The sequence below is a fragment of the Camellia sinensis genome, chromosome 3, assembly GCF_055761805.1.
Source record: "Camellia sinensis isolate YWXY chromosome 3, ASM5576180v1, whole genome shotgun sequence".
NCBI lineage: Eukaryota > Viridiplantae > Streptophyta > Magnoliopsida > Ericales > Theaceae > Camellia > Camellia sinensis.
The window spans coordinates 217,347,147-217,374,433 of record NC_138963.1 but is presented as its reverse complement, the minus strand read 5'-3'; the positions used below and the strand labels follow the sequence as shown (position 1 = coordinate 217,374,433).

The 27,287-nt window shown below is 39.3% G+C and overlaps 1 pseudogene; it reads left to right on the top strand.

Moving 5' to 3' along the window:
* On the top strand, nucleotides 1-26,915 carry LOC114295368 (5-OH-xanthotoxin synthase-like; annotated as a pseudogene).
* Nucleotides 26,916-27,287: the final 372 nt, after the last annotated feature.

Here is a 27,287-nt window from a genome sequence, read left to right as displayed (position 1 = left end):
CTACCACTAGGCCCTTCTGGGCTTCATTTCATCGGAAATTTGCACCAGCTCAATTACTCAGCCTTTCACCGTTACCTCTGGCAACTCTCCAAGAAATACGGTCCTCTCATCATGTCCTTACGATTCGGCTCTATTCCAACCCTGGTGGATTCTGTTGGAATAAAATGAATCATTTATTCAGACAAAAATTAAACAAATAAGATTTTCTATGAAACATAAATAATTTCTATCTTAAACAGTTTCTCATAACAGAGTAATATAACAAAAACATAAACTCTAACCGAAACAATTTCTGTTAAATACACACAGTACACAGTTAATTAATCATATACATAATGACAATTCTATAAATAAACAAATTAGACCTAACACAAACACATAAAATTGCACAAATATAATCTAATAAAATTACAATGAGGTAATAGCCGTGATTCGCTTGAACACCATGAATCAAAGTTATAAATTGCCTACTTTGATGGTAAGTGACGTTTCACATTTAGTGGGGAACGAAATCACAAACTGACTGTATCAAACAGATTTGATAACTCACAGTACACAACAAATTATTTGAATTACAAAATAAAAGATATTTTTTTTTAAATAATCAAACCAGAAAATATAGTTAGTATAAAAACAGAAACAAGATTTTAATCAAACAACTTGAAATCTGTAAAAAAAACAATACCGAATTTATAGCGACCCCGGTCTTTTCCCATTTGATTATTGTATCCGGACTTAGGTTCCGTAGATTCTGTCATTGTATAATTGTTGTTGTTGTCCCTTATTTGCTCATTTGGACTTATAGGATGTGTTGGGCAGGTTTGTTTCAGGTTGGTTGGGTTTAGAAACCAAGTGTTGCTGTCCAGAATTTTGGATCTTCGCTCGAGCTAGGAGTTTGTCGGTCGAGCGAGCTGTTATTTTTGGTTCTTCGCTCGAGCCGGGGTTTGGTAGCTCGAGCGAGAGGTTGCGTCTGATTTGGACCTGTAGCTGTGCATTCTTGGCTCGAGCGAGTTAGTTTGTTCTTCGCTCGAGCAATAGTTCATTCGCTCGAGCGTGTGTCTGGTTACAGACCTGAGGGTTTGAGTTCTTCGCTCGAGCGAGCTTTTGGGTTGTTGGCTCGAGCAAGGTTTTCTTGGCTCGAGCGTAGCTTTTCTGTGTCTGGTCGCTCGAGCGACCAAGTCTTCGCTCGAGCGAGCCGGTCAGGTTTAATTAGGCAGCAACGTGTTTCAGATCAGTTTTTCATTCCCTTTCAGATTCCAAAACCCTAGGTACGAGTTCTCTCTCCCTCTACACACCTTCTCTCTTAGGATTGATCTACTTAGAGTGAGTTTCTACCTTAGATCCTTTATTAAAAAGATAGAGTGGGTCGAGGGCTTCCATTTAATCTGAATTGTTGGTAGTTTGGAGCACTTTGGAGTTTGGGCTTTCATCTCCATCTTCTCTTTTGGGGCTATTTCTTCGAGGTAGGGATTTCCTACTCCATTTTATAAGCTTTGTTCTAAGTTTTGGTATTTTGATATGTTGGGGATACTTTGAAAAATTTTGGGAAAAACCCTGGTTGTATTATTAAATTAATTTGTATGGTTAAATTCATGGAATTGGGGAATTTATGGATTAAATGGCGTAGTTGGATAATTTGAAACATTTGGCTATTGAATTGTTGACATAGTTACTTTCAGTTTAGAAATAACTGTTTTGGGCTATCGGTGGAGGATAGTCGTGATTGTTGTAGACATTGCATGTGGATTAGGAATAACTGAAACTAATCACATTGGTTAAGTCATTAATTTTGTCTATTGCATTGATACAGAAAATATGGGTGTTGATTGAGCATTGCATTTGCATACATTGTTTTGTGTGGGAGGAGATAGGGGATGTACTCCACGGTTTAGGGGAAGATAGGGGATGGACCTCTAAACCGGATTTTGTTTGGGAGGAGATAGGGGATGGACTCCATTAGCATCACTTTTATGTGTGCTTATTTATATAGAAGTGTTTTATTGATACAGCACTAAAATGTGTATCAATCTGGAAGTATGAAGTGTTTTGATTTGAGCTTGAGTCTCATTTGTTTGTTGATATTGGAAGGATGTGAATATGATATATGTAATTCACTGTTGTAAGTTTGGCCAGGTTCTGAGCCATGTTGATAAAATTGGAAAGTAAAACGTGTTTTAGACAATAGTGTCATGAGACTGTAAAATGAAGTAATTGGTTACCTTGGTTAACCACCTGTTGAATGCTATTGCTTTATTCATTGCTTATATGTGGTTTAGTATACTTCTACTGGGCTGTGGCTCACCCTATATGGGAACATCATTTTCAGGTTCAGGTGATAAGCTACCTCCAAGGACATAGCTTGGAAGGGACTTGGATTTTGAAGACTATCTTTAGTTAATTGTCTTTATTTATTAGTACATGTAAACATCCAAGCCTAGGGCTTTTCTTGTATTGAGTTATAACTCATCTTTTTGTATCCAAGGGTTGGCTTGGAAAGATGTAAGCCTGTAGGGCATTTTATTCGATGTTACATGTAATGCTTTTATTTTGTAATACTCTGATGAATGAATTAATCAATTGTTTTCTTTAAATAATGCATGTCAATTGTATATGTATATAAAGGGTTTATTTTGAGGGCGTGACAGAATTTGTCTGAATACAAATGTTTCCCTCGTTACAGTGCTCACAAGTTTTTTATTAGACGTTCGTCTCCTAGTATATAACAATCGAACCTTGCAGAAGCAACACTACCACAAGAAGTCTGACGAATCTTATTATGCAAAATTCTCTTACAAAAAAGGCAAAGTGTAGAAGAAAAGAAATACAAGATGAATTCGATTCTTAATGAATGCAATGGAGGGCTGTTTATATAGGTGAATTGGTGGCTTTTTGAATAGTCATGGTGATTTTCCGATGAAGAGGCACATCTTCCATTGAATAAGTGCAATTGAATAGGCACAACTGTTCACACAAATAGGTTCGAATTTTATTTTGAATCTGATTTAATTTTGACCCAAAAAATAACTAATTTATTTAAATAAAAATCAACTTTTATATTGAATAAATTTTGTTTTAAAACCATTCTCAAATGGTGCACTTTGAAGTCAATTTCTCATTCACTTATTAATGGTTTCCAAACCATTTTCCAACAGTTTCTTCAGCTAAATTGGCAAAAGAGGTTTTGAAGACCCATGATCTTGAGTTTGCTAGCAGACCTTCCATGGTTGGTGTAACAACCCTCATCACTGATCACTGATTGACCATTGATTACTGATACTGTCACTGATTACTGCTAAACTGAGACTGACTGAATTCTGAAACTGATTGATCGACGGTATCCGTTTAAATGCATGTCTATCTGTTTGACTGTTGAACTATCTGTTCATGTTTTAATGTTTAAATTGCGAATTGAAGGCCTTATCGACGGCCGAACCGGAAATCGATTAGTGTTTCATGATCATCATAATTTATGTGATTTTGTAGTGTAATCATCTGAAAACTGATTAGGTATGATTAAAGTAGATTAAACGAGCCAATTCCATAGTTTGACTTATTTACTAACTTGCCACTCTAGTGGCCCACTACATGATCAACCTTTGAGCCTTAGTATACACTTAAGTACACATTTGCTCAGCTCATTCCTTGCCTTTGCCGGCTAGAGAGAGAGAGATAAGGGAGAGAGTTGGATTTCATCTCATTTTGCTTGGTCTTGCTTGGAAGTTAAGGGGATTGAAGTATAGATTTCATATTTAAGCTTCTACACTTGATGTACTAGACTTAGGTAAGGATTTCATCTTCTCATTCTTGTATTCAAGCTAGTTCTTGCTTGTTCCATGTTAATTGAAGAGTTGAGTCAAGAATTGGCCTCTTAATGTTGAATTGAAGCTTAAGGCTTGCATGCATGTATGTATTTTGAAGTTTAGAGGTTGTAGTTCATAATTCCTCACATGCATGTTCATATTATTGTCAAAGTGCATGATTTCATCTTGTTTTAAGAAGAATTGGCTCATTGAGCAAGTGTTTGAAGTGTTGAGGTTGATTGAATTCATGGTTATTGCATGTTCATCATGTTTTTGAAACTTGGTTTGAAATCGTGTTTAATTGAACTACCTTTGGGCTTCGATTTCTTAAATTGATCTTTGAAACATGTTATATTATGAGTTTTGAAGTGTTTTCCAGAAAATTAGCCCAAAAGGATCGAATTTGATGCATTGAAACTTGATTTGAGCATTGGAGTTCAAATCTGGATTTTCCAGATTTTGGTCTCCCGCTCGAGCGGGGAAAGTGGCGCTCGAGCGGGGAATTCGAGCTCCCAGCATCTTGCACTGTTTTACAGTCCGCTCGAGCGGAGTAATGTACGCTCGAGCGGAGACCTTTGTCAGCATGTCCGCTCGAGCGGGGAAATCCACGCTCGAGCGGGACCTCTGACTTTCTGAAAATGTTTTCTGAGTGCATCTTTGCATCCTCATCCCATTCTAGGCATTCTTAGGCCTAGTTTAAGACATCTTAATGAGGATATAGATGTAGAACACACCAAGGCAAATTAGGGGTTAAGTTATTATCTTTCCCAACTGTGTAACTTAGTGTGTGTTCGATCTGTTGACCGTGTAGGGTTGACTTCCGAGGAGACGCTCTAGCTTGCTATAGCCCAGAACTCTGTGAGTAACAACTGTGTAAAGATATGTTCAAAATGATTATCTTCTGAACAATTGAACTGTACTGCTTTCTGAACTGTTACTGTTAATTGAATGAATGTATGTCCTCTATTCTGAACTGTATTGTGGCATCCTTAGCAACTACTGTTACTGACTGTTACTGTTACAGAGATCTCTGTCGGTTCCCATGTTGGAACCACTACTGTTTACTGATATGATGGCCATCATTCACTGTTTGGTCTATTAAGACCTGGTCTGTCAAGACCTACTGTACTGTTTAGCTATTGGATGTACCACATATGACTGTTATAATCTGTGAAACTTGGAGCAAAGTGCTGCACGGAACTAAGTGCTGCAAAGTGAGCCACCTCTAGAATCTGTGCGAGACACCTCTTGAGTCCATAAGAACTGCACTGTTTTCTGAAATGTTACTGTTACTGTTACTGCTACTGTACTGCTACTGTACTGTTACTGTTACTGTTACTGTTACTGCTACTGTACTGCTACTGTACTGTTACTGTTACTGTTACTGCTACTGTACTGCTACTGTACTGTTACTGTTACTGCTACTGTACGGCTACTGTACTGCTACTGTACTGTTATTGTTACCGTTACTGCTATTGTACTGACACTGCTACTAGTGCTGCTAACGGATGTGCTACGTACGATTACTATGATTTCTAAATGACTGTTACGGCATCAAATATAAGCCACAAACGGACTGACCGATATACTGAATCAATGAACTGTTTTAAATATTGAAAAGGCATTTATCCTAAACCTCTTTACATATTATGTTATTCACTGGGCTTTAGCTCACTGCTCATATATATATATGTAGGTGTTCAGGCACCGGACCGTTGCTAGGAGCGTCAGGCAAGCTTTTGTTTTGTCAGCCAACCACTGTGCCTCACTGTGAGGTTCCAAGCCGTTCAAGCTTCGGCTTTGGGGTGTTTTAATATTTCCCGTCTGTCTCTGTAACTGTTTTGTTTACTGTATAGACTGTATAGACCGTTACTGTACGTTTTAATAGGGATTAGATCCCTGTTCTGAATGATTGTACACGTATGTGTAGACTGTCACAGCTCATTGGACTGTGTTTATTTACTGTATTGGCTTCCGCCAGGCCCTGTACTCTGTTTTACTGGATTACTGTTAGGCAGGCCTTCGGTAATCTCGGATTACTGGCCGGTTACGGTGCTAAACCGATAGGGCCGGGTTTGGGTCGTGACAGAGTGGTATCAGAGCGACACTTAACCACGAGTTATACTGCACACACGTGTCCAAGTGAGCTATAGGATGTCCTAGAAAAGTAATTAGGGCATTGTATGAACATGAGAAGTATGTGTGGCCATGATTTGAATAAGTGTGTTAATGTGTTTAAGTATGCAACTGTCTATGCTTATGATTACCGTACTGTCTATGGTGAAATGAACGCAACCTATATGCATACTTAAAGAAGTTAAGTGGTATAACATGTTATGTTAATACCGAATATGAAATCTATGTAATTATGGACGTGTGGTAGTAAAGGGTCATGTGACCGTACCTGAGTTGAATTGAAAGCATACACACGTCTGATATGAAATAAAACGTGAAGTCAGTAAGAACCTCTCCTAGATTGATAATCACCCTGTTGTGTGTAAACAAGGGAAAGGGCGAGGATTGTGAACGAAACTGAATCTTCTGATCTGAGGATTAATAGGCTAGAATGAATGATTGAAGCCTAAATCGAAAATCTGAGATAATAAAGGCAGACATATGTGCCTGAACCAACTGAATATGAACTGAGGACACTGATAGAGAAACCCAACAAACTGAAACCACCGAAATTTCTGGGAAGTACCGAACCACTGAAACTGAGGCTTGGGTTCAGAAACTGAGAAAATAAGTGAAGTGTTCTTCGAAAAATACTTTCCCCCAACGCATCCAAGATAGGGAAGTATCCGAGTTTGAACAACTTGAGTAAGGTGATAAGACTGTGGTCGAATACGAGGTAAAATTTACCCAGCTAATTCGATAGGCACCCCACATGTTAGACACTGTCTACAAAAGAATAGAAAAAAAAAAATTGAAGGTGGGCGTGACCTAGATGTGTTTGACTGAATTGACGTGCTAAAACCCAACAAAGCATGTAGATGTCCTGGATAGAGTATTAATGCCTGAGACAACGTAGCATCATCGAAATATCCAAATCGACATCGTCAACCGAATTAGAAAGAATGAAACGGAAGTAACAGAAAGTGAAAAGGACCACTGTGAATAGAAAACCTCGGGCAATAGACTTGACTAATGATATACCTATCTGTACCGATTGTGGGAAATAACATTGGGGCGTTGCCACCGCCTGTCTGAAACTCGCTTTAGACGTGGACAGGAAGAACACTTGCCTAAATCTTGCCCACGAACTCAACCGAACGACATTGAGTCTAAATCTAGACCCTAGTCCCAGAGAATGCTCGGAACACTGAAATGACTGACGCGGGTATTACCTTAATTATGTGTAATTGCCTATACGAACATTTGTGTGGGAATCGTACATTCCTTAATCCGATAAAGACTGTGAACATATTGACTGAACCAACTGAATTACTGAAATTATGAACCCTATACTATGAGAATTGTTAGGACTTGGAGTTTACTGAGTTAGGTCCTTGTATCATAATGCAATAACTGAATGTGAACTATTAAGCATGACCTTTTGAACTGTGCTAGAACTGTTGAACGTGGGAACACCTTATGACTGACTGTAATTCGAGAAATCTGTACAGCTATGATTCGGACTGAACTGTTATATATTGACGGACATCATTGAATGAACGGACCCTTGAACTCGAATTATATACGTGAACTGTTGGTGTGTGGGACTTCTGAAATTAAGAACCCATATTAGTTTGTAAAGATGAACTACTGCGTATGAATTTGCGAACGAACGCTCACATGATAATTGATTTTAGACTCACGCCTGTACATATGTTCCCATGCTTGTAATACTATTAGGACTGTCAGGAATGGATTGTGGTTAATGAATCTTTCGAGATTTACTATTTGATGCGGACTATGTACAACACCGTAACGCCTTATGTTAACGATTACCTATGCTATGAAAACTGTTTGGACTCATGTACATGTTCGCATACCCTTGCTTAAGGATGTTACTAGACTGGGTGGACTTATGACTGGCTACCTTAACTATCGTATCTGGGGAAAACTATTTTGTATTGTACATTGAACTTGTGAATCCGTACTGGGAATATTAGTAGACTCTGAAAGTGCACATATATGACTGTACCTTTGCTCGGACTGATTGGTATATAATTTGTTGATAACTTAACCGTTGGGACTATGACCCCAAAATTGTGTGACTGAATAAAGACCCCGACTAATAAACTCTTGACTGTGAATTGTGGTTGTGGAAAATTGACCTGACTGTTTGAATAGACCTGCGAGCCTATGCTCTAGTACTGTATGACTGATTTGGAACCCTCGTAGGGCAACTCCTTATTATGTGTCCGAGAATCTCGCGTAATGTATTACTGTATGCCATATGCCTATATGAAAGATTTATTTGGAAGTTGCTATACTGACTGTGATGTTTACCTCTCGATGTGAATAACTGCATTGCCTGTAAACTTAATGGGAGGAACACGTTGTATATGATCTGTACTGCTTCGATATGAATTATAATGATACCAGACCCTGATGTAAGTTTGACAATAAATGGACTCAGACTAATTGCGAAATTACTGACTATGTACTGAAATGACTGGAGTATGAACTTCTGTACCTCATCTGGAAATGATAAGAATGAAACTGCTACCTGATCTGATCTGATAGAACCGTGGGTTGATGAAACCCTTTGTGTAACTAATAGAACTTTTGTTTGATGCTTGTGCTTCGAACTCTTACTTAGTATGATTGGACAGAACTTGCAACTGAAATGACCTAGTCGAACTTTCATCGACTTGAGAAAACTCTTATTGAGAGTTATTACCTGATTTGCTTCCAATATGGGAAGACTGGGTACATACCATGTGATTAATCACCCGGTATTACCGTATAACTATGAACGTGTTTGATTAGGGAATGATTGTTTTGGCGATTACCGTACTTCAGAACTGATGGGATTTGTTGACAGCAAACTAGTTTTGATTATAAACTCTCACTATCTGGAAGTATATGAAATCAGTATGACTGCTTCCGTATTGATACATAGTTTGATCGAATCTGTGAGAACTGAAACTGATGAATAGTATGTGAATGATTACTTCAGAACCCTGCCTACTGTAATGGGAGTAATGTACAAATTCGCCTTATGTTTCCAATAACTCCCAAATGAACTGGACTGATTGTGGTGGATTACCGAATTAAGGACAAATTGAACAAAGACCAGATGAATGACGCAGAAGTGAATGAATCGAGTCTCTGTAACTTAACGGGGGAAATTACTTATGAAATGAGGCCAGTGCAATTTATAACCCCGATAAGTACTTGATATAAGTAGTGTGATTACTACTACAGTAAAGTTGTGTGCAACTGTATTCACGTTCTGTGTCACGAAATAATTTTTGTTTTCTGAAATGCTATATGTGGTATATGTTAGCTGCCTGGTATTGGAGGTTCCTTATGGAACTTATATTTGTCTGCACTTTGTTACCCGTACCGGAGGCCTCGTCACGAGGGCTCAGCTTCTGTTCTGTATCTGAATCTGTTCTGACTCTGAAACCTGACTAGGTATAATTCGGACCCTAATCTCTGTATGCGATTTATGATTCTGTTTCTGTGCACTGCTAAGATTGAGATGGGGTCATGAAACTGTTATGAATATGATTATGCTCCTGTTAAAGAGTGAAAGCTACTGTTATGTTAGGCATTATCTCTGTTGCCGTATGTTAATTCGAGTTTGGAGGACCAAACTCTTTTTAAGGAGGGAAGAATGTAACAACCCTCATCACTGATCACTGATTGACCATTGATTACTGATACTGTCACTGATTACTGCTAAACTGAGACTGACTGAATTCTGAAACTGATTGATCGACGGTATCCGTTTAAATGCATGTCTATCTGTTTGACTGTTGAACTATCTGTTCATGTTTTAATGTTTAAATTGCGAATTGAAGGCCTTATCGACGGCCGAACCGGAAATCGATTAGTGTTTCATGATCATCATAATTTATGTGATTTTGTAGTGTAATCATCTGAAAACTGATTAGGTATGATTAAAGTAGATTAAACGAGCCAATTCCATAGTTTGACTTATTTACTAACTTGCCACTCTAGTGGCCCACTACATGATCAACCTTTGAGCCTTAGTATACACTTAAGTACACATTTGCTCAGCTCATTCCTTGCCTTTGCCGGCTAGAGAGAGAGAGATAAGGGAGAGAGTTGGATTTCATCTCATTTTGCTTGGTCTTGCTTGGAAGTTAAGGGGATTGAAGTATAGATTTCATATTTAAGCTTCTACACTTGATGTACTAGACTTAGGTAAGGATTTCATCTTCTCATTCTTGTATTCAAGCTAGTTCTTGCTTGTTCCATGTTAATTGAAGAGTTGAGTCAAGAATTGGCCTCTTAATGTTGAATTGAAGCTTAAGGCTTGCATGCATGTATGTATTTTGAAGTTTAGAGGTTGTAGTTCATAATTCCTCACATGCATGTTCATATTATTGTCAAAGTGCATGATTTCATCTTGTTTAAGAAGAATTGGCTCATTGAGCAAGTGTTTGAAGTGTTGAGGTTGATTGAATTCATGGTTATTGCATGTTCATCATGTTTTTGAAACTTGGTTTGAAATCGTGTTTAATTGAACTACCTTTGGGCTTCGATTTCTTAAATTGATCTTTGAAACATGTTATATTATGAGTTTTGAAGTGTTTTCCAGAAAATTAGCCCAAAAGGATCGAATTTGATGCATTGAAACTTGATTTGAGCATTGGAGTTCAAATCTGGATTTTCCAGATTTTGGTCTCCCGCTCGAGCGGGGAAAGTGGCGCTCGAGCGGGGAATTCGAGCTCCCAGCATCTTGCACTGTTTTACAGTCCGCTCGAGCGGAGTAATGTACGCTCGAGCGGAGACCTTTGTCAGCATGTCCGCTCGAGCGGGGAAATCCACGCTCGAGCGGGACCTCTGACTTTCTGAAAATGTTTTCTGAGTGCATCTTTGCATCCTCATCCCATTCTAGGCATTCTTAGGCCTAGTTTAAGACATCTTAATGAGGATATAGATGTAGAACACACCAAGGCAAATTAGGGGTTAAGTTATTATCTTTCCCAACTGTGTAACTTAGTGTGTGTTCGATCTGTTGACCGTGTAGGGTTGACTTCCGAGGAGACGCTCTAGCTTGCTATAGCCCAGAACTCTGTGAGTAACAACTGTGTAAAGATATGTTCAAAATGATTATCTTCTGAACAATTGAACTGTACTGCTTTCTGAACTGTTACTGTTAATTGAATGAATGTATGTCCTCTATTCTGAACTGTATTGTGGCATCCTTAGCAACTACTGTTACTGACTGTTACTGTTACAGAGATCTCTGTCGGTTCCCATGTTGGAACCACTACTGTTTACTGATATGATGGCCATCATTCACTGTTTGGTCTATTAAGACCTGGTCTGTCAAGACCTACTGTACTGTTTAGCTATTGGATGTACCACATATGACTGTTATAATCTGTGAAACTTGGAGCAAAGTGCTGCACGGAACTAAGTGCTGCAAAGTGAGCCACCTCTAGAATCTGTGCGAGACACCTCTTGAGTCCATAAGAACTGCACTGTTTTCTGAAATGTTACTGTTACTGTTACTGCTACTGTACTGCTACTGTACTGTTACTGTTACTGTTACTGTTACTGCTACTGTACTGCTACTGTACTGTTACTGTTACTGCTACCGTACGGCTACTGTACTGCTACTGTACTGTTATTGTTACCGTTACTGCTATTGTACTGACACTGCTACTAGTGCTGCTAACGGATGTGCTACGTACGATTACTATGATTTCTAAATGACTGTTACGGCATCAAATATAAGCCACAAACGGACTGACCGATATACTGAATCAATGAACTGTTTTAAATATTGAAAAGGCATTTATCCTAAACCTCTTTACGTATTATGTTATTCACTGGGCTTTAGCTCACTGCTCATATATATATATGTAGGTGTTCAGGCACCGGACCGTTGCTAGGAGCGTCAGGCAAGCTTTTGTTTTGTCAGCCAACCATTGTGCCTCACTGTGAGGTTCCAAGCCGTTCAAGCTTCGGCTTTGGGGTGTTTTAATATTTCCCGTCTGTCTCTGTAACTGTTTTGTTTACTGTATAGACTGTATAGACCGTTACTGTACGTTTTAATAGGGATTAGATCCCTGTTCTGAATGATTGTACACGTATGTGTAGACTGTCACAGCTCATTGGACCGTGTTTATTTACTGTATTGGCTTCCGCCAGGCCCTGTACTCTGTTTTACTGGATTACTGTTAGGCAGGCCTTCGGTAATCTCGGATTACTGGCCGGTTACGGTGCTAAACCGATAGGGCCGGGTTTGGGTCGTGACAGAGTGGTATCAGAGCGACACTTAACCACGAGTTATACTGCACACACGTGTCCAAGTGAGCTATAGGATGTCCTAGAAAAGTAATTAGGGCATTGTATGAACATGAGAAGTATGTGTGGCCATGATTTGAATAAGTGTGTTAATGTGTTTAAGTATGCAACTGTCTATGCTTATGATTACCGTACTGTCTATGGTGAAATGAATGCAACCTATATGCATACTTAAAGAAGTTAAGTGGTATAACATGTTATGTTAATACCGAATATGAAATCTATGTAATTATGGACGTGTGGTAGTAAAGGGTCATGTGACCGTACCTGAGTTGAATTGAAAGCATACACACGTCTGATATGAAATAAAACGTGAAGTCAGTAAGAACCTCTCCTAGATTGATAATCACCCTGTTGTGTGTAAACAAGGGAAAGGGCGAGGATTGTGAACGAAACTGAATCTTCTGATCTGAGGATTAATAGGCTAGAATGAATGATTGAAGCCTAAATCGAAAATCTGAGATAATAAAGGCAGACATATGTGCCTGAACCAACTGAATATGAACTGAGGACACTGATAGAGAAACCCAACAAACTGAAACCACCGAAATTTCTGGGAAGTACCGAACCACTGAAACTGAGGCTTGGGTTCAGAAACTGAGAAAATAAGTGAAGTGTTCTTCGAAAAATACTTTCCCCCAACGCATCCAAGATAGGGAAGTATCCGAGTTTGAACAACTTGAGTAAGGTGATAAGACTGTGGTCGAATACGAGGTAAAATTTACCCAGCTAATTCGATAGGCACCCCACATGTTAGACACTGTCTACAAAAGAATAGAAAAAAAAAATTGAAGGTGGGCGTGACCTAGATGTGTTTGACTGAATTGACGTGCTAAAACCCAACAAAGCATGTAGATGTCCTGGATAGAGTATTAATGCCTGAGACAACGTAGCATCATCGAAATATCCAAATCGACATCGTCAACCGAATCAGAAAGAATGAAACGGAAGTAACAGAAAGTGAAAAGGACCACTGTGAATAGAAAACCTCGGGCAATAGACTTGACTAATGATATACCTATCTGTACCGATTGTGGGAAATAACATTGGGGCGTTGCCACCGCCTGTCTGAAACTCGCTTTAGACGTGGACAGGAAGAACACTTGCCTAAATCTTGCCCACGAACTCAACCGAACGACATTGAGTCTAAATCTAGACCCTAGTCCCAGAGAATGCTCGGAACACTGAAATGACTGACGCGGGTATTACCTTAATTATGTGTAATTGCCTATACGAACATTTGTGTGGGAATCGTACATTCCTTAATCCGATAAAGACTGTGAACATATTGACTGAACCAACTGAATTACTGAAATTATGAACCCTATACTATGAGAATTGTTAGGACTTGGAGTTTACTGAGTTAGGTCCTTGTATCATAATGCAATAACTGAATGTGAACTATTAAGCATGACCTTTTGAACTGTGCTAGAACTGTTGAACGTGGGAACACCTTATGACTGACTGTAATTCGAGAAATCTGTACAGCTATGATTCGGACTGAACTGTTATATATTGACGGACATCATTGAATGAACGGACCCTTGAACTCGAATTATATACGTGAACTGTTGGTGTGTGGGACTTCTGAAATTAAGAACCGATATTAGTTTGTAAAGATGAACTACTGCGTATGAATTTGCGAACGAACGCTCACATGATAATTGATTTTAGACTCACGCCTGTACATATGTTCCCATGCTTGTAATACTATTAGGACTGTCAGGAATGGATTGTGGTTAATGAATCTTTCGAGATTTACTATTTGATGCGGACTATGTACAACACCGTAACGCCTTATGTTAACGATTACCTATGCTATGAAAACTGTTTGGACTCATGTACATGTTCGCATACCCTTGCTTAAGGATGTTACTAGACTGGGTGGACTTATGACTGGCTACCTTAACTATCGTATCTGGGGAAAACTATTTTGTATTGTACATTGAACTTGTGAATCCGTACTGGGAATATTAGTAGACTCTGAAAGTGCACATATATGACTGTACCTTTGCTCGGACTGATTGGTATATAATTTGTTGATAACTTAACCGTTGGGACTATGACCCCAAAATTGTGTGACTGAATAAAGACCCCGACTAATAAACTCTTGACTGTGAATCGTGGTTGTGGAAAATTGACCTGACTGTTTGAATAGACCTGCGAGCCTATGCTCTAGTACTGTATGACTGATTTGGAACCCTCGTAGGGCAACTCCTTATTATGTGTCCGAGAATCTCGCGTAATGTATTACTGTATGCCATATGCCTATATGAAAGATTTATTTGGAAGTTGCTATACTGACTGTGATGTTTACCTCTCGATGTGAATAACTGCATTGCCTGTAAACTTAATGGGAGGAACACGTTGTATATGATCTGTACTGCTTCGATATGAATTATAATGATACCAGACCCTGATGTAAGTTTGACAATAAATGGACTCAGACTAGTTGCGAAATTACTGACTATGTACTGAAATGACTGGAGTATGAACTTCTGTACCTCATCTGGAAATGATAAGAATGAAACTGCTACCTGATCTGATCTGATAGAACCGTGGGTTGATGAAACCCTTTGTGTAACTAATAGAACTTTTGTTTGATGCTTGTGCTTCGAACTCTTACTTAGTATGATTGGACAGAACTTGCAACTGAAATGACCTAGTCGAACTTTCATCGACTTGAGAAAACTCTTATTGAGAGTTATTACCTGATTTGCTTCCAATATGGGAAGACTGGGTACATACCATGTGATTAATCACCCGGTATTACCGTATAACTATGAACGTGTTTGATTAGGGAATGATTGTTTTGGCGATTACCGTACTTCAGAACTGATGGGATTTGTTGACAGCAAACTAGTTTTGATTATAAACTCTCACTATCTGGAAGTATATGAAATCAGTATGACTGCTTCCGTATTGATACATAGTTTGTTCGAATCTGTGAGAACTGAAACTGATGAATAGTATGTGAATGATTACTTCAGAACCCTGCCTACTGTAATGGGAGTAATGTACAAATTCGCCTTATGTTTCCAATAACTCCCAAATGAACTGGACTGATTGTGGTGGATTACCGAATTAAGGACAAATTGAACAAAGACCAGATGAATGACGCAGAAGTGAATGAATCGAGTCTCTGTAACTTAACGGGGGAAATTACTTATGAAATGAGGCCAGTGCAATTTATAACCCCGATAAGTACTTGATATAAGTAGTGTGATTACTACTACAGTAAAGTTGTGTGCAACTGTATTCACGTTCTGTGTCACGAAATAATTTTTGTTTTCTGAAATGCTATATGTGGTATATGTTAGCTGCCTGGTATTGGAGGTTCCTTATGGAACTTATATTTGTCTGCACTTTGTTACCCGTACCGGAGGCCTCGTCACGAGGGCTCAGCTTCTGTTCTGTATCTGAATCTGTTCTGACTCTGAAACCTGACTAGGTATAATTCGGACCCTAATCTCTGTATGCGATTTATGATTCTGTTTCTGTGCACTGCTAAGATTGAGATGGGGTCATGAAACTGTTATGAATATGATTATGCTCCAGTTAAAGAGTGAAAGCTACTGTTATGTTAGGCATTATCTCTGTTGCCGTATGTTAATTCGAGTTTGGAGGACCAAACTCTTTTTAAGGAGGGAAGAATGTAACAACCCTCATCACTGATCACTGATTGACCATTGATTACTGATACTGTCACTGATTACTGCTAAACTGAGACTGACTGAATTCTGAAACTGATTGATCGACGGTATCCGTTTAAATGCATGTCTATCTGTTTGACTGTTGAACTATCTGTTCATGTTTTAATGTTTAAATTGCGAATTGAAGGCCTTATCGACGGCCGAACCGGAAATCGATTAGTGTTTCATGATCATCATAATTTATGTGATTTTGTAGTGTAATCATCTGAAAACTGATTAGGTATGATTAAAGTAGATTAAACGAGCCAATTCCATAGTTTGACTTATTTACTAACTTGCCACTCTAGTGGCCCACTACATGATCAACCTTTGAGCCTTAGTATACACTTAAGTACACATTTGCTCAGCTCATTCCTTGCCTTTGCCGGCTAGAGAGAGAGAGATAAGGGAGAGAGTTGGATTTCATCTCATTTTGCTTGGTCTTGCTTGGAAGTTAAGGGGATTGAAGTATAGATTTCATATTTAAGCTTCTACACTTGATGTACTAGACTTAGGTAAGGATTTCATCTTCTCATTCTTGTATTCAAGCTAGTTCTTGCTTGTTCCATGTTAATTGAAGAGTTGAGTCAAGAATTGGCCTCTTAATGTTGAATTGAAGCTTAAGGCTTGCATGCATGTATGTATTTTGAAGTTTAGAGGTTGTAGTTCATAATTCCTCACATGCATGTTCATATTATTGTCAAAGTGCATGATTTCATCTTGTTTTAAGAAGAATTGGCTCATTGAGCAAGTGTTTGAAGTGTTGAGGTTGATTGAATTCATGGTTATTGCATGTTCATCATGTTTTTGAAACTTGGTTTGAAATCGTGTTTAATTGAACTACCTTTGGGCTTCGATTTCTTAAATTGATCTTTGAAACATGTTATATTATGAGTTTTGAAGTGTTTTCCAGAAAATTAGCCCAAAAGGATCGAATTTGATGCATTGAAACTTGATTTGAGCATTGGAGTTCAAATCTGGATTTTCCAGATTTTGGTCTCCCGCTCGAGCGGGGAAAGTGGCGCTCGAGCGGGGAATTCGAGCTCCCAGCATCTTGCACTGTTTTACAGTCCGCTCGAGCGGAGTAATGTACGCTCGAGCGGAGACCTTTGTCAGCATGTCCGCTCGAGCGGGGAAATCCACGCTCGAGCGGGACCTCTGACTTTCTGAAAATGTTTTCTGAGTGCATCTTTGCATCCTCATCCCATTCTAGGCATTCTTAGGCCTAGTTTAAGACATCTTAATGAGGATATAGATGTAGAACACACCAAGGCAAATTAGGGGTTAAGTTATTATCTTTCCCAACTGTGTAACTTAGTGTGTGTTCGATCTGTTGACCGTGTAGGGTTGACTTCCGAGGAGACGCTCTAGCTTGCTATAGCCCAGAACTCTGTGAGTAACAACTGTGTAAAGATATGTTCAAAATGATTATCTTCTGAACAATTGAACTGTACTGCTTTCTGAACTGTTACTGTTAATTGAATGAATGTATGTCCTCTATTCTGAACTGTATTGTGGCATCCTTAGCAACTACTGTTACTGACTGTTACTGTTACAGAGATCTCTGTCGGTTCCCATGTTGGAACCACTACTGTTTACTGATATGATGGCCATCATTCACTGTTTGGTCTATTAAGACCTGGTCTGTCAAGACCTACTGTACTGTTTAGCTATTGGATGTACCACATATGACTGTTATAATCTGTGAAACTTGGAGCAAAGTGCTGCACGGAACTAAGTGCTGCAAAGTGAGCCACCTCTAGAATCTGTGCGAGACACCTCTTGAGTCCATAAGAACTGCACTGTTTTCTGAAATGTTACTGTTACTATTACTGCTACTGTACTGCTACTGTACTGTTACTGTTACTGTTACTGTTACTGCTACTGTACTGCTACTGTACTGTTACTGTTACTGTTACTGCTACTGTACTGCTACTGTACTGTTACTGTTACTGCTACCGTACGGCTACTGTACTGCTACTGTACTGTTATTGTTACCGTTACTGCTATTGTACTGACACTGCTACTAGTGCTGCTAACGGATGTGCTACGTACGATTACTATGATTTCTAAATGACTGTTACGGCATCAAATATAAGCCACAAACGGACTGACCGATATACTGAATCAATGAACTGTTTTAAATATTGAAAAGGCATTTATCCTAAACCTCTTTACGTATTATGTTATTCACTGGGCTTTAGCTCACTGCTCATATATATATATGTAGGTGTTCAGGCACCGGACCGTTGCTAGGAGCGTCAGGCAAGCTTTTGTTTTGTCAGCCAACCACTGTGCCTCACTGTGAGGTTCCAAGCCGTTCAAGCTTCGGCTTTGGGGTGTTTTAATATTTCCCGTCTGTCTCTGTAACTGTTTTGTTTACTGTATAGACTGTATAGACCGTTACTGTACGTTTTAATAGGGATTAGATCCCTGTTCTGAATGATTGTACACGTATGTGTAGACTGTCACAGCTCATTGGACCGTGTTTATTTACTGTATTGGCTTCCGCCAGGCCCTGTACTCTGTTTTACTGGATTACTGTTAGGCAGGCCTTCGGTAATCTCGGATTACTGGCCGGTTACGGTGCTAAACCCATAGGGCCGGGTTTGGGTCGTGACAGTTGGTCAGCAAAAACTCTTACAATGGCTTGGACTTGGCTTTTACACCATACAATTAGGGGCGTAAACGGTTTAGTTCAATTGGTGTTAAGAGCATATTTAGCACCGAACTGATCCTTTCGGTTTTTATGATTGAGAAACTAATACAGACCGTATGCTATGATTTAGTTTTATCAGTTTTTTCGGTTTAATATAAAAGAGAAATTTACATAGAGTTTTAAAAGATTTTACAGTAAATTATAAAATTTTACATTGAAAATAAATGAAGAAAATATATGAAATAAATGTTTACATTGAAAATAAATGAAGAAAATATATGAAATAAATGTTTTTCATTCTAATTTTTATCACAAAAGTGTATTATATTAGTTACTTCATGTGGGGATATATTTTCTGAGTACCAACACGTGGCAAGGTGACGCCGACGTGTCAGCCGAGGTGCCACGTGTCTTGGTCGTTGTGCCGAGGTCATCTCGGCTAGGCCGAGGTTGCCTCCGAAGATATCGGAATCCGAGATAAGCGGATAAGAGACAAGAGTCCTAGAATGAAGAGGGAACTCAACTTGGATATGGACAAGAGTCCTAGATTGAGAGAAGACTTCAGTTTGGGTAAAGATAAAACTCTTAGAGAGTTTATCCTGATCCCACTGGGAGTTCCAAATTAGCAGTAATCCTAAGTCCATTAGGGCCAGGCTCCTATTGGGACTAGGATTGTATTGGCTATAAAAGAGAGGCACCCCCATGGGTCTAAGGTATGCTTTTTATACTCAAGCTTGTGAGTTTAGTACTTGATTTATCTTTGAGAGATATACTGACTTGATCGTCGGAGTGCCCCCGGGTGGTCGAAACCACCGCGGGATTCTTATATTTCTGTTACAGGTCAGTCAGGTGCCATCTATTCTGCCAGTGCTCTCCAGCTGGTTACTAAGCGGGCAGTGTGGTCGGAAAATCACCCACACAATTTGACGCCATCTGTGGGAAAGAAAGAAGAATAGATGGCCAATGACGAACAGAAGGATCAGACTGGAGACAATGCTCCTGCTGGGAGTGGGAGATCTATCAACCTCGACGTTGAAGGGGACAATAGCAACACAGAAACTCGTGACCAGAGTCACGGAGTGAAAGAAGCCGGCCAGGAAGGTGACGCACCAAAGACAACAGATCGAAGCAACGAAGACAACCTCCAAGTATGGAAGGATAGATACCTGTGGAGGAACGAAGACCCTTCCAGAAGGGATGCAAAGACAGGGGGCATGAGTGCTCCCAAGGAGATAACATTCAATCATAGAAGAACTCATCCTGAGTAAGCAGATCCCGGATTCCAGACCCTGGTTCCCGGATCCGAGAAGACATGATCTCAGCCTAGACAAGTAGGCCCGAGAAGACGAGAGCTTAACCTGAGTGAGCAAATCCCGGATCCCAGATCCCAGAAGACATGATCTCGGCCTAGATGAGTAGGTCCGAGAAAAGAAGAGCTCAACCTGAGTGAGTAGATCCAAGATTCCAGAAGATAAGATCTCAGGACCTGAGTCCGAGAAGAGAAGAGCACAATGAGCAGATCTCAAATCCCAGAAGATAAAAAGGAAACACACAAGATCAGACTAAAGTTGGCCAGAATTGAGAAGTATGCTAGGGCCGAGGAAGACATGCTAAGAACAAAGGCATCGGAACAAGAAAAGAGAAACGGCTCGCCGATGCGAGGCCGAAAATCAAACTCAGGTTGGAGCCAAGTAAGATCAATAGAGAAACCAAGGCCGACAACCTCGGATTGAATTCAACCTCAGCAACAAGGTCGAAGCTACATGATGAGAACCCAAGTGGATTTTAAGTTCACATTGGGGGCAAAAAGAAGAAGAATGCGGTTAACACTTATTGAAATTTGTAGCAATTTACAAGTTGGTTAAACCAATATGATGCTTAGCCGAAGTTAAGCCGATATGATACTTAACTGAAGTTAAGCCGAGATAATGCTTAACCGAAGTTAAGCCCAGATGATGTTTAACCGAAGTTAAACCGAGACGATGCTTAACCGAAGTTAAGCCGAGATAATGCTTAACCGAAGTTAAGCCGAAGATGATGTTTAACCGAAGTTAAACCGAGATAATGCTTAACCGAAGTTAAACCGAGACGATGCTTAACCGAAGTTAAGCCGAGATGATGCTTAATTGAAATTAAGCCGAGATGATTCCTTGTCTTCACTTGTTGAAATTTGTAGCAATTTACAAGTTGGAGTCAAGCTGATTCCTTAATTCACTTGTTGAAATTTGTAGCAATTTACAAGTTGGAATTAAGCTCTTGTTGAAATTTGTAGCAATTTACAAGTTGGAGTTAAGCTGATTCCTTATCTTCACTTGTTGAAATTTGTAGCAATTTACAAGTTGGAGTTAAGCCGAGATTACTGTTTCTCTTCACTTGTTGAAATTTGTAGCAATTTACAAGTTGAAGTGAAGCCGAGGTTATAGTCTGCACACTTGTAGCAATCTACAGGTTGGTTAAACCAGAGAAGATGCTTAACACTTGTTGAAATTTGTAGCAATTTACAAGATAATGTTAAGCCGACATGTGATCATCTGTTGAAATTTGCAGCAATTTACAGGTTGAGGTAAAAGCTAAGTATATTGTTTAAACACTTGTTGAAATTCGTAGCAATTTACAAATAGATTATTGTTTAACACTTGTTATGTTAATCCTTGTTGAAATTTGTAGCAATTTACAAGTAGGCTAGACCGAGATCACCGTTTAAACACTTGTTGAAACTTGAGAAAAAGTTTGCAAAGTTAACATTGAGTAGTATATGTTTCACACTTGTTAGAATTTATGAAAAGTTTGCAGGTCAGTATCTTGCCGAAGTAAAAGTTTTGTAGCTATTATACCCGAGGTATGTAACCCCGAGAAGATTGCACAAAGGAGGCAAAGTATGAAAGGCATGTACAATATTCTAAGTATAGAATCTTGCAAGAGCAGTTAGAAGAAGATCAAAACAGAATTCGTCGTGATTGACACGCCTTCACCTTACAACATCATCTTGGGAAGGCCATGGTTGCATGCAATGGGGACAGTTCCCTCAACGTTGCATCAACTATTGCGGTTCCCCACAGAACATGGGATTGAAGAAGTCAGAGGAGATCAACTGCAGGCGAAGAATTGCTCCATGGCAGCAATGAAAACTACCTGCAACATTCGGGAACCAGGGAAGGCAGAGATTGAAGACGAGGACATGGAGGTCCTAGATGATGTCGGCAAGGAGCCAGCCAAAAAGAGTGAAGAGATACTGAAGAAAATCCTCGTCCGGGAGGGCGACGAAGAGCGCTTCATTCAGAGAATGAAAGTTGAATTAGACATTGAAGAACAAGGAGGCACATCGGCCATATGCAGAGCTTACATTATCTAAAGAACAAAAAGGTACAAGAGTACAAGCGACAAAAAAAAAAGAAAAACTTCAAAAACTGAGATGATGCTTAACCGAAGTTAAGCCGAGATGATGTTTAACCGAAGTTAAACTGAGGTGATGTTTAACTGAAGTTAAACTGAGATGATACTTAACCGAAGTTAAACCGAAATGATGTTTAACACTTGTTGAAATTCTGAAAGAATTTACAAGCTAAAGAGTGCACAAAGTTAAATGTCGACAAAAGATTTGCCGGAGTCAAACGTCGTTTTGATTAGAACAGAACCACTAAGTACACACCAGAAGAGGTGACCAGAATTGTGAAAAGGAATAAATGCTTCAAGAAATAGCGATGATAGTTTGCAAAGGCCAAGAGAAAGAGGGTCTAAAGGGGGTGAATTAAATACCAGAAGTTTTAATACATCGGCGAAAGAAGAACACATCAGGTCTGTGACTACAGCATGAAGCCCACTTCCCTAATGTGATCCTAAGTACAACTTGCGTTCACATTAGGGGCCAGGGAGAAGGTGTAGGGGGAAGGAATGATAATTAAGGAGCAAGGAATGTTAACACTTGTTGAAATTTTTGAGCAAATTACAAAATGAGTTAACCGAAGATTATAAAGTCTACCACTTGTTGAAATTTGTAGCAATTTACAAGTTTGGTATAGCCGAGATAACACTGAAAGACGTTTCCAAGATATGATCAACCGAGATGACCAACTAGCTTGTTAAGAGCTGAGAAAGTTGGCAAGTACAAAAATGAAGACCTTAAAAAACTAGGGACTGAAAGCAAGAACGTCGGACTAATCTACTTTGACGGACGACAATGGTTCAGCCTCGGCAGTCAATTGGAGGAGCTTCTCTACCGCTACCTCGGCATCAATTTTAAGAAGGAAGCAAACTACTCGGCATCAGCGGTAGGTTATGTCTCACCCCCAGAAGACAGTTGGAAAGAACTTCTCAGCAGCCTTCTCAGCCACGAGCTCAGCATCAACCTCCTGAAGAGTTTGATCAAAGCTCTTTTTGGCGATTGGCACCTCGAAGTTTTGAAAGCAAGGATTGAAAGCAAAAAATCTGGGAAAAGACACAGAAAACAGAAACAAGAATGTAATTCGTAAATCAAAAATGGTGATGAAGCTATCAGGAAATTAAGACAAAAGGATTGCACAAGTGTGTTAAGCCAAGAACAGTGGTAGAAATTAACAGATGTGTGAACAGTGTGTATTCAAGAAGATGATTTGGAAATAACGGGTAAAACAAGCAATGGTGATTAAACAATGAAGCAGAACTTCTTGGAAAGCAACAAGAAATAAAACCAGGAGGAACAGTGGCTTACCAGAAAGAGGGAAGACGGAATGAGAATCGCCGAAGTCTGACGACAATGACAGAATGACGTAAAGCTTCACCGGAGAAGAGAAACGAAGACAGTTGCAGAAGCTTGAAAGCTTGGAACAAATGACGGATTTAAGCAAAAGAGCTAGAAAGAGAAGAAGCCAGAGGATTAAATGAGAAAAGAGAAAAATAGTCAAGAAGACGACAAAGTTCAAGAATAAAGCCAAGTGCACAGGCACTAAGTAAGTATGTGAAGAATAAGAAAGTAATGACCAGACACGATGCTAGCAACAGAAAGTGGATATGACAAGAAAAGTGCCAAGAATTCAAACAATTCAAAACTTGAAGACAGATGAAAATAGAAGGCAACAGATGGCAAATAAACAGATTCAAAGTAAATCAGAAGAGTTAAGAAAGATTGAGCTTAATAGTAAGTAAAGAGTTTATGAACCTACAAAATGAAGTGAACGCCGATATGAAAATCGCCGGAGTCAAATAGGTGACTGGAAATCGGGAACTCACCAGAGAGTGTGAGTGGAGCAGTTGCAAAGCTCTTGGAGTTTACGAATTAATGGAACCAGAACCTCGGCTAGGAGGTGCGATTTCAAACAGCTTGGAAGGCATGAATCTTGGTACTTGACAGAAGTGGACAGCGAAGTCCAGGGAACTTTGAGGTCGGCAAGTTTGATCTCAGACAGAGGGGCACAGATGAACGAACAGTGTAGGTTCCATCACCTCAGAATGCCGAGGTAATAGAACCTAGGGGGCAGTTGTGGGGATATATTTTCTGAGTACCAACACGTGGCAAGGTGACGCCGACGTGTCAGCCGAGGTGCCACGTGTCTTGGTCGTTGTGCCGAGGTCATCTCGGCTAGGCCGAGGTTGCCTCCGAAGATATCGGAATCCGAGATAAGCGGATAAGAGACAAGAGTCCTAGAATGAAGAGGGAACTCAACTTGGATATGGACAAGAGTCCTAGATTGAGAGAAGACTTCAGTTTGGGTAAAGATAAAACTCTTAGAGAGTTTATCCTGATCCCACTGGGAGTTCCAAATTAGCAGTAATCCTAAGTCCATTAGGGCCAGGCTCCTATTGGGACTAGGATTGTATTGGCTATAAAAGAGAGGCACCCCCATGGGTCTAAGGTATGCTTTTTATACTCAAGCTTGTGAGTTTAGTACTTGATTTATCTTTGAGAGATATACTGACTTGATCGTCGGAGTGCCCCCGGGTGGTCGAAACCACCGCGGGATTCTTATATTTCTGTTACAGGTCAGTCAGGTGCCATCTATTCTGCCAGTGCTCTCCAGCTGGTTACTAAGCGGGCAGTGTGGTCGGAAAATCACCCACACACTTCACATATAATGTTTAAGAAATTATAATATAAAAATATTTAAATATAATATTCAGTCAGCTTAAACAAACTGTATGTTATGAAAAACAGATCAAAAACTAAAATTTCGGTCGATTTCAGTCGGTCGACTCGCTTTATGGGTTTTTCTTAGATCCCTACATACAATGACTACTGGAGGCAAATGAGGATGGTTTGTGTTCTTCAGCTCTTCAACACCAAAAGGGTTCAATCTTTTCATTCAGTTTGAGAAGACGAAGTGCATCGAATGATTGAGAAATTTTCTAAACTTGCTTCTGCGGATAAAGGTTTGTTAGCTTGATATATCTTTCGGGAGCTGGATTTTTGGTTTTAGTAAATTTTTTAAAAGTCGTCAAATTTTTTATACCTTTTGAATTCTTATTGACTAGATTATCCTTTAAAGTAAAAAGAAATTGATTTTTTTGAAACAAATTCAGACAAACAAAAAAGGGTCAATTTTTTCTTGATAAAATTTGATTTTTTTTCTTTTTTAGTGAACTTTTTTCAAAATTGACTCAATCTTTTTTTTAAAATTTTAGAATTATCTAGTCGGGATAGATCTAAAAAATTTAACAAAGTAAAAAAGTTCAGAAAAGGCAAATAGCCTAGTTTTTTGGGACCGTCATCTCTGTCATTGTGCATTTTGTTCAAGCGATCTGTCGGCCCTACAGTATTAGGCCGCAATTTTGTAGTAGTTTAAGCTTTTTGAATAATTCTTTGTCATGGCTTTGTGAACCTTATTCTTTCAATCTATTTGCTATACATTATTGCGTTAATTTCCTAGTAGCTTAAGTTTTTGAAACAATTGGTGACAGGTATTAACTTGAGTGAGACAGTAATAGCTCTCACAAGCACCATAATCTGCAGGATTGCATTCGGGAAGAGGTATGATGATGAAGGTTATGAAAGAAGTAGATGTCACAGCTTGCTTAACGAAGCTCAAGCCTTGATGTCGAGCTTCTTCATTTCAGACTATTTTCCTTTGATTGGATGGGTTGATGAACTCTCTGGATTGTCAGGCCAGCTTGAGAAAAATTTCAAAGAGCTCGTTATGTTCTACCAAGAAATCATTGACGATCATCTAGATCTGAAAAGACAAAATTCCGAGGAAAAAGACATCATAGACGTCCTGCTTAGATTGAAAGACGATCATTAGTTCACAATTGATCTCACTTGGGACCACATTAAAGCTGTGCTTATGGTAATCTACCTCACAAAGTCGTAAATTTTTTTGATGACTGAGCGTCCAGGCCAGATTACTCACGACTGTGCAATTATCTTTTTCGAGTGTAATTATTCAGTAGTATTAAAAAGATTACATTATTTACATGTTGCTCTCAATCAATGATTGGGCAACAAATTTACAGATGATTTTCCCTTTTTGCAAACCGTCTGTCTACCTTTACCTTGTTGCAGAACATATTTATTCCTGGAATAGACACAAGTGCTGCCACATTAGTTTGGGCAATGACAGGGCTAATGAAGAACCCTAAAGTAATGAAAAGAGTGCAAGAAGAAGTCAGAAATTTGATTGGAAAAAAGAGCATAGTAGATGAAAATGATCTTGAAAAGCTTTCATACCTCAAGGTAGTAGTAAAAGAAACAATGCGGTTGCACCCTCCACCTCCATTGTTATTCCCGCATCAAGCAATTCAAACAACCTAGATAGATGGATATGAAGTTCTACCTAAAACCGTAGTTTGTGAATGCATGGGCCATTGGAAGGGACCCTGAAGCTTGGGACAACCTAGAAGAGTTCTTGCCTCAGAGATTCTTGGGAAGCTCTATTGACTTCAAAGGTCAAGACTTTGAGCTTATTCCCTTCGGTGCTGGCCGGAGAGGTTGCCCTGCAATCTACATGGGTGTTGTGACAGTGGAGCTTGCACTAGCTAATCTTCTCTATTCATTTGACTGAGAATTGCCTGTTGGGAAGAAGAAAGAGGACATAGACACTGAGGTTATACCTGGTTTAACAATGCACACGAAAAATGCACTTTGCCTCGTAGCTAGAAACTATAATTAATAGGTACGAGAATTCTCCATCTCAAAATCAGTTTCTTTTTGCTCCTGATGCACTATCAATTATGTATAATGGTGCCTACTTTTGTGTTTCAAGATTCTCACTACATATCATGCAGCTAAAAGTATACTGGGAACACAGAGAGAGAAATTTTGGAATAAAGGATCCCTCTATTAGATATTCCTGCAATAAACTTGCATGAGTAAAAAATGCCATGTAGCTTGTAGCTATGATTAGTGGGCCCAACTTATGACCATCTGTCCTAAAATTTCCATCATCTTTGTTCTAATCTACTCTTAGTCGCATAATTATATCTTGAGATTCTCGTACTTTGAAATTTTCAGCATCTAAAAGTGCAACGAGAACAAAGGGGCCGAAATTCCTACAACAAACTTTGACAAGAACCTTTGCCTTGTAGCTAGAAACTTTAAGTAGTGGGCACAGCACCATCTGTACTAAAATCTTTGTCATTTCATTTTTAGTGTACTGTCAATCGTGCAATTGTATCTTAAGATCCTCATATTTTAAAAAAAAATTCATATCACGTGTGTGCCTAAGACTGTGTTGGGAACAGAGGGACAAGAATTTTAAAAACAGAATG